General features: G+C 45.1%; 1 long non-coding RNA gene across 3 annotated transcripts in view; it reads left to right on the forward strand.

Moving 5' to 3' along the window:
- The window catches only part of LOC109448612 (uncharacterized), a 57084-nt gene extending 46513 nt beyond the window's left edge, over positions 1-10571 (forward strand). For all 3 annotated transcript variants that reach the window (XR_012492625.1, XR_012492627.1, XR_012492626.1), the window contains 3 exons: positions 5540-5586; positions 6130-8067; positions 8617-10571. This is a non-coding gene — a long non-coding RNA (uncharacterized LOC109448612). The remainder of the gene's footprint in view (positions 1-5539; positions 5587-6129; positions 8068-8616) is intronic.
- Positions 10572-14701: the final 4130 nt, after the last annotated feature.

Consider the following 14701-nt stretch of genomic DNA (forward strand, 5'->3'; position numbering starts at 1 on the left):
CAGGGTTCTAATCAGACATGAAGCAGAAGCTTTAAGTGACGACTTTGATAAGTGCTACTTGTATGGACTGAATTGTGTGGCTCCCTCAAATCCATATATTGAAATCTTAACCCCCGATGTGATGGTGTTAGGAGGTGGGGCCTTTGGGAGGTGATTAGCTCATGAGGGTGGGGCCTCATGAATGGGATCAGTGTCCTTATAAAAGGGACCCCAGAGAGCTCCATGTGAGGACACAAAGATGGCCGTCTAAGAACCAGGGCTCCCCCCAGATACCAAATCTGCTAGTGCCTTGACCTTGGACTTCCCAGACTCCAGAATTACACACACACACACACACACACACACACACACACACACACATTATGTAAGCCACTCAGTCTATGGCATTTTTGTGATAGCAGCCCGAGCAGACTAAGATAGCTTGTGGGGACAGAGCCAGGAGAGCGGTTTCCAGGCTCTCGGCCTCACGTGGAAAGGTGCTGGCTCGGGTAGCAGATGGCCATCAGCTGTAACCAGTTAGCCATTAGTCACTGATATAACTGCCATGGCTGAGCTAGCAAGTGTGGATTGCGGCTAGCAAGTGTGGTTGGCGGAGAAGCAGACGGCGATTGCGGATCGTGTGGATCCTGCTTCCTGTGTCTCCAACCCAGCCGTACCCATGCAGTGGTATGACTCCCTTATGTATGGCTCTGTTGTTGTTCCTTGTTGGCCTCGCCATATCCTGCGTTCTTGTGTGGGGAGCGGGACCAGAGACCCTGCATGATACAGCTACAGAGGGAAGACCTTCCCCAAAGCATCAGCCTGTGAATTGAGGGCTGGACAAAGAGCAGGAATCAGCCAGGACAAGAGGGTTCCTGGCAGGGAGAACAGCATGAGCAAAGGCTCAGAGGCAGGAGGGAACTGGTCAGTTGGAGGACCTGAAAGAAGATGCTTTGTGTTTAGAGCCCAGGGAGCCCAGAAGGGTAAGTGGAGCTGGGATGGGTGAGCTGAGCAGAGCACATGACACTTTTTGCTCGGAGCAAATGGGGGTGGCCCATTGGGCTTGATTCCAGGCCCTTGTCTGGTGTGACACAGGTAAGGATGTCATTTGTGGCCACGGGACCAGGTGAAGCCAACTTCTCAGCCCTTTAACATAGTGTTCTAAGCAGCTGAGCCAACTGGTCAGACCAGGGTCGGAATCTCATGAACGATAATTGTCCCAGGTGACCCACATCTGCCATGAGACAGAGCAAGAACAATGCTGCTGGGAAAAAAGACTGCCCCTGACCCCTCTGACTTAAGGCTACAGAGCCATTATGTTGATATATTTTTGTACAGATTTTGTGGTTTATGACACATTCTGGCAACGTTTAGATGCAATTTCAATGAGCCAGAATGTAGTACTGTAAACCTAAAACTGGATATCCCTTAAAGCCGTTAGACTCTGGCAGGAGACCTGCTCCCAATTACAGGAACAGTTTCCAACTTCACTGTTCTCGTCCTCGAAGCATTGAAAACAAAATCCATTTTTAATGAGGAAGTACTAAACACTTTGCATTCTATTAATGTCCCCCTCCGGGCAGCTAAGCTCCAGGACCCTTTACACATAAGAAATGACCCTAACTGATTGCCAGGGCAAGGGGTATCCCAGGGGTTTTGCTGCCCGTGCAAAGATGGCGACTGAATGAAGTCGTTCTGTTCTCCTTCTCGTTGATTCTGATCAGTGTGGGGCTAGTCTGTCAGGCTGCGTGGGAAACCAGAATCAAGAGAAGTCATTTTATCGCATAGACAGCATACACTTGGCTGCCTGACTCTTCATCCTTAGCATATTACTAATCTTACAAACCATCCATTATCCACTCGGTAACTTGGCCAACATCAGCGCCGAATGATGAGATCCAAGTCAGAAGAAGTGGGAGAAAGAGAGAAAGTACACAGATGAGCCAGACGGTTTTCCAACCTGTATGAACATGTTGTATTTACCAGGCCGGGTACGAAAGCCAAACTCTGTTCCCATTGTTTGTCTTCTGCTCTGGGCCTGGGTTATGTTTGGTGCAAACAGGTCAGCACTCCCCTCACTTCCATCTGATGATTGGCGTATTGTTTAGAGACGATGAGGGATGAGCTTGTGCTGTGGAGGAAGTTGGCAAGAAAGTTGAATTCTATAAAAAGCAACGCGCGGTCAGGATACGGTTTCCTATTCTGAGTCAAGGCAGAGAAGAGAGTCAGAAATTCCACCCCAGAGGGTCAGGACGGGCTCCAGGACCCTCTTGAATCACATCTGAAACATGTTCCCCCTGCTCCCTCCTCCTCCCTGTTCTTACAACTGGCCAACCGGGATTACACAATGTGCACTAACTTTATTCCACATGTGGCTGTTTCTTGTTAGCAGCCCATACCTTATTTTTTCCTGTGCCATGTCATCTCTCCCGATTCAGGTGAGTAATTTCATTTCTTAACCGGGGGATTCTGTCCACACTTTTGGCTCGACTACAAAAAAAAAAAAAAAAAAGTGTACTCAAACTTTTTCTGAAGGTGAGGATCTTGATGGGTCTTTTAACCTTGGAATCTTTCTTTTTCTGTCTGGACTCTTGCTTCCCCATTTTGAAGAGCACCGCTCAATAGGAACCAAAGGAAAGTGAACATTTGAGTCAATCAGTGGAATGGTTTCGGTCACCTGACACCCAACAACTGTTTCTAGAGGGTTTCGTTTTCTCTCCCCCCGGACTGGTGCATTTTCATTTTTAAACTTAATTCACCAGATGATCGGGTGCTGTAAACCCAGCTTTCCTGTCTTCCAGGTGGGTGATACAGGATTCAAATCAAAGCACGTGGCCTCAGCTTCTCCAACGCAGTATTTAATGGTTCTCGAGAACAATGTACAGCTTGAGTTCAGTTTTCTTGAGGCCCCGGGACTATGGATCCAGGTGTGGGCATTTTCTGGTCTTTCAAAACCTTAGAATGTTTCTCGGAAAACCCCCGAGTCATGAGCAGGAGTGGATTTCCCCACTGTTACCTTTCTCCATCACTTTTAGTTTTCTGGCCATGTATCAGAAACAGCAAACCTGCACCCCAAAATCCATGTATAGGGTGAAACACGGGAGTGGCACACATGTGATTCAACCACATCTGGAGAAAAACTGCCGAGCAATTCCCCTTTGGTCTCTGCAACTCCAGGGTCCCCTGAGCCAAAGGGAAATAGGACTCCTTCCCCGGCCTCCAGTCTCCCTCCGCCTCCTGCCCTGTTTTGCTTAGAACAAGCCTGAGCACGCCATGCCACTTCACCAGGCCTTGCCAAAATCCACGAATGGCACAGAGCTCACATTAAACAGATGGAATGCAACATACATGTAAAGAAATAAGAGCTCTGCCAGGAAAGTTGGCAGCAGCCCTGGAATGCTTTAAACAGTGTGTGTGTGGGTAGAAAGAGTGAGCCCAGTCGGCTAGGGTGCCTCATTCTCAAGAGCTGTTTCTTTTACAGCCATGACCTGTTTTGCCAGTCAAAATAAATACGGTGTTAAATGCCCCCTTTTACTGGCTCCTGATACCTTGGCAATGCAGTTTGAAATATGACCTGCTCTCATTGGAAAAATGTCCTTTTAACTGAGTGGAAAGGATGTGCCCCTTCGAGGCAGTAAGTAGGAGGGTCATGGATGGTGGAGCCTCCTGCACACAGACGCACTCAGGAAGTTGGAGCGGGACCGGCCACGGAGTCACGATTGCTTGGTTAGAAGTCACTGCCTTTGGAAGGTTCATTGCACACACAGAGAGATGCCTTGGGAGCTGGGGGCCAACACTTTCAAGGCTTTCTATCACCTTTGGCATCAGCAAGGAACAATAATGCAGCAGCCCAGAGGGCCTGGTTATTTCACAAGGCACCTCAAGAGAGCCAGGCCTTTCCTTCAGAAGGAAAAAGCAGTGCAACCAGGCACGTCCACAGGTTGAATCCCCTTGGGCCATTTCGCTCTGTGGGTTCCCCACGGCCACAGGCCACTCCACAACCATATCAGCGTCTTGGCACATGTGTGAGAAGCTAGATGGATTTGCCCAAAAGAGTCATAGCAGCCATTCTTCAAGCATTTTCTTCATACCTCGCCCATCACACATATCTTCTGAATCATCTTATTGTCTCATGAGGTAGGCATCTTACTACTCCTATTTTACATATAAAGAAACTGAAGTCCGTAAGGGTTGAGTCACTTGTCCACGATTGCACAGCTATTAAAAGGGAAGCTGGAATTGAGCCCAAGTCTGTCTGTTCTTCATGATCAGGTTGAATGAGCCCCGCGCTGGCTTCTGCTGAAACGATTTACAGCAGGAAACCTGCGGAATCATCTTCTTCATCCTCAGAACTGCCCAGGGGAGGCAAATTGTCACATTCTCCATTGAAGTTGCCATAGTGACTTTCTATGGCTGTAACAAATTGTCACCAACTGGGGTGGGGTGGGGGCTTAAAGTAGCATTCTCACACAGTTCTGGATGCCTGAGGTCAGAAATCAAGGGCTGTGCCCCCCTCTGGAGGATCCTCCCTTGTCTCTCCCGGTTTTTGGTGGTTGCCAGCATCCTAGGCTTGTGGCTGCATCACTCTGGTCTCTGCCTCTGTCTTCACATGGTCTTCCCATGGGCAGGTCTTCATTCTTCTCCTTCTCCTTCTCTCTTCTCTCCTCTTTCCTCCTCCTCTCCTCTCCCCTCCCCTCCCCTCCCCTACCCTCTTCCTTTCCCATCTCTCCTCCTCTCTGCCTCTCTTCCTCTCCTCTCCTCTCCTAAGGACACTTGTACTGGACTTAGGCTGCTCAAATCCAGGATGATCTCATCCCAAGATCCTTTACTTAACTACACCTGCGGAGGTCATTTTCTCAATAAAGGTCACATCCTACCCCCTAGGGAGATGATGAGACGGTTTACCCAATAAGGGTCTTGTCAATTTTGCAGGCCTGCAGGGTTTATTATAAAATTTTAAAAGTTTTTGCCGTCTCCTATCCTCTTTTTGCAACAATGAGTATAATAAGAACACCAACATTTAAGGAACTCGCACCAAGTTCTGCCATTTGGTCCTGTCATTTAGTTCTCACAGGTTCTCTGCGATATAGACACTGCTCTTTCCTCAGTAGGAAAAGAAAACATGAGAGGTTAAGAGCCTCATCCAAGATCTCATAGCCAGGAACTGGTAAGGAGATGGGAACTCCCATGTAACTGACTCTGGAGCCCAAGATCTTAGGATGCAAAACTGGCTTTTCCCTGGAAATTTAGGGATTGGTTGGGAGGCCATGGTTTGGAAGGAAGTGGAGGTATGGTGCGATGGGACAATTTGTGCCATGGTTAGCCAAGACTTAGTCTTGGGTGGAACATCCAGAAAGGTTGAAAAACAGGCATTTTGATTGGGAAGGCAATCGACAAGTTGGTTTATCTACGAGATTGAGGACCCCATGCTCTCTCACACATGGCTGAAATTCCAGCAGAGAAACAGGAAGTTGGAGGCAAATAAAGAAGAATACCCATTTTTATTGTCTTCTGGATTTCAGTTCATTGACATCTATCAATGGTTGTGTCCTTATTGCAGGGAAAGATTTCACTTTTGTTGTGCAGTCATCTGACCCAGGAGACCAGGTAGGTACAAAGTGTAACCATGTCACTTGCCTGATTAAAATCCTCCTGTGGACGCAACAGAGGGAAATTGGAAAATGGAAGGCAAAATCAGAGCTGTGAGGATAGCTGCAAATGGCAAGTGACTTATTTTCCTGTTGTCTGGTGACCACATCTAGCAATTTGGGCTCCCAGGTGATCAAGATCCAATTTCTTTTTAATCCGAGCTGCTGATGGCTAAGTCTTTTGCAGATGTTGTCTCATTTGGGCTTCTCAACAAGCCTGTGAAGCCAGATCAATAATGAGCCGATCTGATGCTCAGGGAGGTTAAGTCACTTGCCCGAATATGCCAACCGGCAAGGGCTAACTAAGGTCACTCCAGGCTGCCTGAGTCCACAGTCTTAAGATTTTAGCTGCCGCAATCCCCCCTGTCCAAACCCATGTACTAAGAGTCCCCACTGTCTCCGTGAAAGGAAATACAGACAAGGGAAAGAGGAAATTCACTCGTTCATTTGTTCACACATTCTTTCATCCATCCACACATGTGTATCTGTTTTTTTTTACCAGGTGCCAGGAAAGCCAACAAGAAAATCCCTTCCCTCCTATGTGTGCAGCTGAGTCTGTGTGTGCCAGGCACCTTGGAACCAGAAGTCATGATCTCAGCCTTGAAAAGATGGAGAAGACGGGAAAGTGTATCAACTAATCTAGGGCTGCGTGAGAAATACTATTACAGAGCGATCAAGAGAGAAGAGGGAATCAGGGACAGCTTCCTGGAGGAGAATGCCCCTGAGTTGAGATTTGAAGGTGGAGGAGGGAGGTGTCAGCCAGAGAAGGAAGGGCTGGCCTGCATGTTAGGTGGTGGGTTCTGTAGGCATATACTAGTATGGCTATGCCAGGTAAATATTTGATTGCCTCCATATTGATTGGTGAATAGCCAGGGCCTGGAACCCACCAAGTACCCCTCTCCTCACCCTCTCTCACCTGGGATTTCATCTACTTTCTTGTAATGCAGGAATTAAAGGGTTAACACCTTACCAGCAGGAAGCTCCAGGGCTGGGCTCCTGTTCCAGCTCTTCAGTCCTTTCCAGTTGGTGCTGGTGCCATACTGGTTGTCACGCGTTTGAATTTTTCACTCCTTGGCCAGGGGGCAGTTGAGGAAGAAGGCACGGAGGTATGGGACATGCTGGCAGCCAGCAGGGCTGGAAAATAGGGAGCCACAGAAATGCTGGAGGTGAAGAAAACCGAGAACGGGCCTCTGGGCAAGAACCTTGTGTGACATGTGACGAAGGGTAATGTGGAGCCATTCGGGGGTTTTTAGGCATGCTGTGTTTTATTGACGTGTAATTACACGTCAATAAAATGCATTTTTCTAAAGCCTGCAGTTTGATGAGTTTTGACAAATGTTTTAACCCCATGTGACCATTACCCCTACCTCAATATAGAACATTTCTGTTCCTACAGAAATCTCCCTCTGTTCCATCCACAGGAGGCTTTTTAAGCAGGGGAGTTACATGGTTCCACTTGGCCATTTTCAAGCTTCCGTTTGGAAAACGCTTTTGCTTATTTCTTGAGCCCCTCTTGTGTGCTGCGTGCTGTGCTACCTGTAGAGACGAGGGGCGAGATACATTCTGGCGGGAAGATACCATTTGGGGATAGCAAAAGCTTCACGGGCATGCGATCAATAAAAACATTTGAACAAGGGGATCCATATTTTTATTTTGACCCTGGGACCAACAAAGCAATGCAGCTGGGCCTGATGGTATGAAGGTAATTAACAGGGAGTCGAGAGAGAGAGAGAGAGAGAGAGAGAGAGAGAGAGAGAGAGAGAGAGAGAGATCTTACAGGGAAGACCCTCTCAGCAGGAGTGGGGAAAGAAGCTAGACACGGAAAGAATGAATGTCACAAGAAGGATTCGGTCCCCCAAAGTTCCCTTTCTAGGGATAAGCGCAGGGTGGTAGAGACATTTCGTCTCTGCCACTCTTCCTATAACTCTACCCACAGCACCAGTAAATGTATATGAGCTCAATTAATTACAATGACTAACACATTTGACAAGCCAAATATTAGCTTGTGAGACCTGAGCACACTTACAAGTATTAAGTACAGATACAAGCAATTAACAATAAGCTCGCTGGCATTATTATCTTCTAATTCACCGTTAAAAGAAAATCACACCTTAATCCAGAGCAAAATGAAAACAAAAGGAAAGCGAGACCTCTGCCAGCTCTAGAAATGCAGGTGATAGAACGAAGAGCACTATGGTTTTGTGGATTTCAATTTGCACTAATGATGAATTAAATCAGCCTTCCTTTGCTGACGTCAAAGCCAAGAGCAGTGCCTGGGTCCCTGTTTCTCCCTGCTGAGGCCAGATGTCCGATGGGAAGCATTTGGCAGAGGGTTTATAGAGGAGGGAGACTGACGTTGGCATTCCCCTGGAAAAATCCATCTCTATCAGCCTCAGAAACGACCTTTTGTCTCATCTCTGGAATTTGGAGCAAAGAGAAGGTGAGTTGAAAGGAATCCAATTGTCTCTTGGCGATTGGTTCTTCTTCCTTGAAAGGCATTCTGGAGTTGAGCACTTCAATCGAAAACCCCCAAACAAATACCTGGGCTGTGATGATATCGCCAGTAAATATTTCCAAAGCCAGGGACTGTAGAAACAAACATTTTTCCGGCTGGTGTTGCCTTTCCTACACTACGAGAAAGAAATTTTTGGAATTAATTACAAAGCGTGGTACTAAAATCTCTATTTTGGTCCACACGATGTGACTGTGCTGCTTTGGGCTTCCCAGTTCTCTGGAAGGTGCAGAAGCCCCAGTCTCCGTCGTGTTAAATCCTCGTGATCTTTGGTTGCCCTGTAACTCACTGCAAATCACACGGACCCATGATAGTTTCCCTCTCGCTCACTGTCCTTGTAGGCCCTGATCCACCCCTGCAGGGGAACACACCAGGTCCACCTTGGTAATGGTCGTGCCCACCGTTATTTTGTTCTAACTACATGTGGGCTCTGTGATAAGAGCTTTGCTGAATGATCTTATTTTATCCTCCCAACAGGAAATGGCGTTGGCTCTGCCTTCAGAATGTACTCGGAACCCAGCTATTTCTTACCACCTCCGTGCTACCACCCTGGTCCAAGCCCCCATCTTCTGTCACCTGGATTACTGCGTATGCTCCTAATTGGCCTCCCTGCCGCTGTCCTCGTCTGTCTGTGGTCTGTTTTCAACACAACAGATCGAATGATACTTTTGAAATACAAATCAGCTCAGGTCAAAAACCCACGAGGGCTCCTTATCCCTTCAGAGTAAAATCCAAAGTCCTCACCAGGGGCCCACAAAATCAGCTTCTGTCATCCCTCACGGGCACTCTGGTTCAGGTACACCCATCTCCTGGCCTTTCTGTGAATTTGGTAGAACAAAGCGGCCCCAGGACCTTTGCACTACCTGTCCCTCTTCCTCCCAGATATCTACATCACTTATCCTCTTTCTTCCTTCAAGACTTTGTTCAAATGTGACCTTCTTGGTGGGACTTACGCTGATCTCACCATTTAAAATGCAGCTTTTCCCTCGGCCCTTCCGTTCTGTTTTTCTCATAAAACTTATCACGGGCTAACTATTAGGTTGGTGCACAAGTAATTGCGATTTAAAAGGTTAAAAATAATTGTGAAAACTGCAATTACTTTTGCACCAACCTAAAATAATTATTTAGTATGTCTATTATTTATTGTCTGTCTCTCCCCACAAAGGCAGGGAGTCTAGTGTGTTTTAGCCAGTGTTGGTAAACAGTATGCGTTGCATAGTAGATGTACAATGTTTGTTGAATGAGCAAATGATCCATAAAGTATGTCCTATAATCGATCCCATATTACAGAGGAGGAAACGGAGGGAGTCAGAAGGGTTAAGTGGCTTTCCCAAAGTAAGTTAGTTATTTGCAGAGTTGGGTCTTGAATCCACATCCTACTGACCTGAAGCAACTTAACTGCTATGTTTTACGGATTGCAGGTTCTCCTGCCTTAAGATAGGCTGATTATTGCAGGCAACCATTCAACAAAAGCCCACCTGGAAGGATCTGTTCTGGCACCTGGACAATTCAGGGTTAGTGTCATTATGCTTTGGAATAGTCAGAATTTGCATAGGTAGAGTCAGAATTGTTTAATTTCCACAAGTGTAACAGAAAGTAAAATGTGAGAAATCCCGGATGAATCATTTGATTAATGTATTTTGAATAACAGTTCCCCAATTGCTCATGAAATAGCAATATTTGGAATATTCTTGAAGAAGTGGGATCTCAGCAGATGATTTTTAAAGTCTAGATAAGGTAATTACATAGTAATTATCTTACCTACGTACTTAACTGCTTAGACTCAGGGGACGTAATAGAGAAATTTTTCCCACTCATAGCATGTCCTCCACGTCTGGAGACTTGCCTTCTGGGGTTTTCAAAACAAATATTGATAAGGTTAAACATAAACTTGCCATATGAGCCCACAATTCTACTCCTACGTATATATCCAAAAGAATGGAAAACAGGCGTTCAAACAAAAACATGTACAGCAATGTTCATAACTGCATTATTCATAATATCTGAAAAATATCCAAAATGTCCATCAACTGATGAAAGGATAAACAAAAGTGGTATGTCCATACAATGGAATATTACACAACCATAAAAACGGAATGGAGTACTGGTAAGTGCTACAACACGGATGAACCTTGAAAACATTTTATTAGCAAAAGAAGGCAGTCACATCAGGCCATTTATGGTATGGTTTCATTTACAGGAAATGTCTAGAATAGGCAAATTCATAGAGACAGAAAGCAGATTAGTGGTTGTCAGGCACTGGGGAGAAGGAAGAATGGAGAGTGACATTAGGGGGTATGGGGTTTTCTTGTAGAGCGATGAAAACGTTCTGGAACCACATAGTGCTTTTGGTTGTATAACATAGTGAATGTACCCAATGAACTTTACACTTTAAAATGGTTAAAATGGTACATTTTATGTTTCATATATTTCAACACAATTTTTGAAAAAGTAAATCTTTAAATTCTGGCCGTGGCCAAAGGAGGTTTTGGTTTGGTTCTGATTTGGGAGGCAGGTAGCTAAGGATGAGGTGAAGGCCCTTTGTGGCAACATAGACTAGAAAGAGCTATGACCTATCAGATGAGGCTACGTAACAGACTTGTATCTGTGACTTGATTGGATCGTAAGCATTGTAAGGTTGAGCCCTCAGAAATCGTGGCAAGCCTAGAGAAATGCTGTTCATACATGCCAGAAAGCCAATTCTTTATTTCCTTTTTTATTACCAAAACCATATACCCTTGTTGTAAAAAAAAAAAAAAAACAATCTAAATAGTGTAGAAGGGATGTTTCCCCTCTCACCTGCACCATTCCCACCTCTGGGTTTAGCCACCACCATCTACAGCTTGGTGTGTATCCTTTCAGACCCTTCTCTACTCATGTACAGACATCTACACATAAATAGGCACATCATTTTTGAAAGTTTTGTTTTTTGTTGTTTTTGTTTCACAAAAATGAACTCATACTATGTATACGCATACATTGATCTGCAACTTTTTTTTTCACTCAAGATCGTATCACAAAAATCTTTCCATATGCATACACACAGATTTACTTCTTTCTTCTTAATGGCTCCCAAGCATGGATGCATCATCATTTATATAACCAGTCTCCTCTTGTCGGACAATTATCTTGCCTGCAATTTTTCACCATCACAAAGCAGGTCGCGAGGAACACCCTGCTTGTACATTCTTGCATACTCGTGGGAGTTTTTCTGTGGGAGAGATTCCTAGAAGTGAAATTGCTGGGTTGGAGTCAAACCCTTTCCATTCTGTGACTTTTTAAGAGCACGTCAATTTGGGACACAAGTGTATATTGTCTCTGGCCTTAGGACAAAAGAGCTAGAACTTAGAGCTTGCGATCAGGCTTTGCTTAGCTCGGCGTTCCACCCTGCATCTTGCAACTGTAGCTATTTTCATTCATTTTATAGGCTCCCTGTCTCCAGATTGACTCCAGCAGAGGGAAAAGAAATCAGGTCCTTCTGTGCCATTCTTCAAACATTTAGAGGAAATTGATTTTCCACATGGGCTGTAGCCAAGGAGGGATGTGCCGGCACAGAAGTCCCCGCGACAGGCTATTACTACTAGCACTTGCAACAATTAGACTCAGCCCAACTTGAGATATTTTATTAGTGAGTGTAATTCCTCATCAGGCTAATATTGAGCAGATTGCCAAAAGCAGCCGCAATTCTAAAATAGGATTTCCTTCATAATCCCTTGTAAAGGGAAGAACTTGTGGAGACTTGAAGTGTCTGGAGAAAGAAAGCTTTTATTCTCCTGAGCAAGGACAAAAGGCAGTTGGTTCAAGAAGGTGATAGCTTGCCTTTTCTTTCCGTTCTTAACCTTTCTAAGGTGCTTTCTCATGGCATCAGCTGGGATGCTCTCACCTGCAAACAACAGAAATGCAGTCTCAAACCGGCTTCGATAATACGGTCATGTCATATACCTCTGAAACCTGGAAGTCCCAAGGTGAGGCAGGTTTAGGGTTGGTGGACTCAGCGTCTCAACCACGTCATCGGGAATCCAGGTTCTTTCCCAAAGTGGTTAAGAGCACTGGGTCTGGAGCCAACAAACTGTTTGGTAGTGAATCTCAAGCCCACCCATTAAAAGCTGTGTGATTTTGGACAAATGACTTAACCTCTCTGAGCCTCAGTTTTCTCCTCTGTGAAAAACAAGATAATAATGGTATACTATCTCATGGGGTTGTTGTGAACACTAAAGCCAGGGTGGGCAAACCTCTCTATAAAGGGCTAGATAGTAATATATTAGGCTTTGCTCTTGGCAAAGTAGTGGGCAGTCTCTGTCCAACTACTCAACTCTGCCGTTGTAGCATGAAAGCAGCCATAGACTATAGGTAAATGAGTGGGCATGGCTGTGTTCTAATAAAATTTTATTTATGGACACTGAAAGTTGAATTTCATATAATTTTCACGTGTCATAAAATATTATTGCTCTTTTTTTAAATTCAACTATTAAAAAATGTAAAAACCATTTTTAGTTCACAGGCCATCAAAAAAGATTGGGCCACCCCCTCCCCCCAAGCAAAAGCATATAATATATTTAGAGTAGTACCTGGCAACCTTTAAGTACTTAGTAAATGTTTGCTGCTGTTATTGGTGGTGGTGGTGGTGGTGGTAGTTTTGAGATCCACCATCATCCTCTCTTTGCTCTTCCCCCCTCTGTATTGGCTTCATCCCCAAGTCTGGTAGCAAGATGGCTGCTACAGTTCAAAGTGGGGCACCCATGAGGGAGACGAAAGAATATCGCTATGATAATTTGTGAGGCACAAGGTGATCTTTCCCCATCTGTCTCATATGTCTCCCCCGCCCCCCGTACCGTGTCTCAGTGGCCCGAATGGGGTCACACATCCTCTGTTGAGCCAATCATTAGCAAGGGGAGGGACTAATTGGGTCCACCTCTAGAGCTGGGGGTAGAGTCAGTTTGCCCTGAATCACATGCTGAATGGAAGATTGGGTGAATGCCAGACCCCAACAGGGCTTCTGTTAGGAACAGGGGAAGTAGAACATAGATTCCGGGTAGGCAACCAGCAAAGCCTACACCTACTCTTTCAAATCCCCATAAATTTATCACAAGCAGAGGATCCACTAATCCAGTTTATATATATCATCTTATAACAAGGACCAGCCTTTCAAAGATTTGAGCTGGAGAACATTTGGGCTGGAGAAGTTGGCTCTGTTGACCTTTAAGTCCTTCTAAATAGGCACTGGAGTCATAACTCACTGGATCTTAAGAATTGCAAACAACTTTATGACCCCTCATTTGGCTTTCACAGTTCCCTGAGGCAAGGACTATCATACTTATTCTACAGGAAAGAGCAGAAGTGACATGTCCAAGGGCACGTAGGTAAGCCCTAAAGCTGGACCTTGAACCTGGGTTTCTGACCTTCAGATTCCCCGCCCTTTTCTATCCCACGTCCTGGTTGCAGTGACAGCTGCTGCACGGGAAAGGTCTCTGGCCAAGAAGGTCTAGGTGACAAGGCAATCAAAGGGATTTTGTTGCGTCAACACAGCTTTAAAACCTGTGCTTTGGGTGAAGATGTTTAGGTATAACTCAGGATTTTCTCTCGAATATCCACAACTTTCATATATTACGAAATCTCAGGAAATGATAACAGTAACACTTGTTCTGATGGAATACAGACATGCCTTTCTCCGATCTCAAAAGGGAATATATAATTGTCCACGCATCTCTTTATATTTAAGTCATACTTGTATGTGTGCCTCCTTACATTTACGTCCATTTGGCTTACTGACCTGCAAGATGAGAAAAGGAAACCCTCCCCCACAAACAAAAGAAATTTGGTTGCATAAACTAAGTGTACCCAAGTGAAGGACTATTATGCCACCATTACCTTACAGAGGAAGAAAAAATGATGCCTTGAGAACATTCTAAAGATACAGTGTTAAGGAATAAAAGTAGGGCACAAAATTACATACAGAGATGCTATCAATTCTATCTTAAAGATGGTAGGAAAGATTGGCAGTAAAGAGACCAAAGCATTAACCAAGTTGCCTCTGGGTACTAAGGGCATGAGTGGTTTTTGTCCCCCAGCTTCTATATATATATATTTTTTTTCCCCCTGCACTTTCCAGTCTGTCTACAACGCTCATTTTTATGATCAAAGAAAAACATAAAGTCAAAGCCAGAGGAAGACTGGGTAGTTTCGCAAGCTAGGGTTTCTTATTATATAGACAGATCCTGGCAGTAAAGGACTTCATGAGGCAAACCAGGGCCATGTGCACAGTAAAGAGAGAAAAACCACATCTTGAAGGATGCACCTCCTCCCGAGGTAGCTGTGCATCCTCAGCACAGCTGGCTGACAGGGAGAAGAAGATGGACAGAATCCCCTGGATAGGTCACTGGAACTTCACAAGCTGTGTGTCTTTGAGCAAATTCACCCCTCTGACCTTCAGTTTCTTCATGTGTTGCGCGAGGATAATAATGCCTAGTACATAGGGTCAAACATTCTTTCAATCATATAACAAATTTGTACTGAATGCCTACTGTCCTAGGGGCTGGAGGTGCTACAGTGATCAAACGTCCCT

The sequence above is a fragment of the Rhinolophus sinicus genome, linkage group LG16 (genome assembly GCF_036562045.2).
Source record: "Rhinolophus sinicus isolate RSC01 linkage group LG16, ASM3656204v1, whole genome shotgun sequence".
NCBI classification, from domain to species: domain Eukaryota; kingdom Metazoa; phylum Chordata; class Mammalia; order Chiroptera; family Rhinolophidae; genus Rhinolophus; species Rhinolophus sinicus.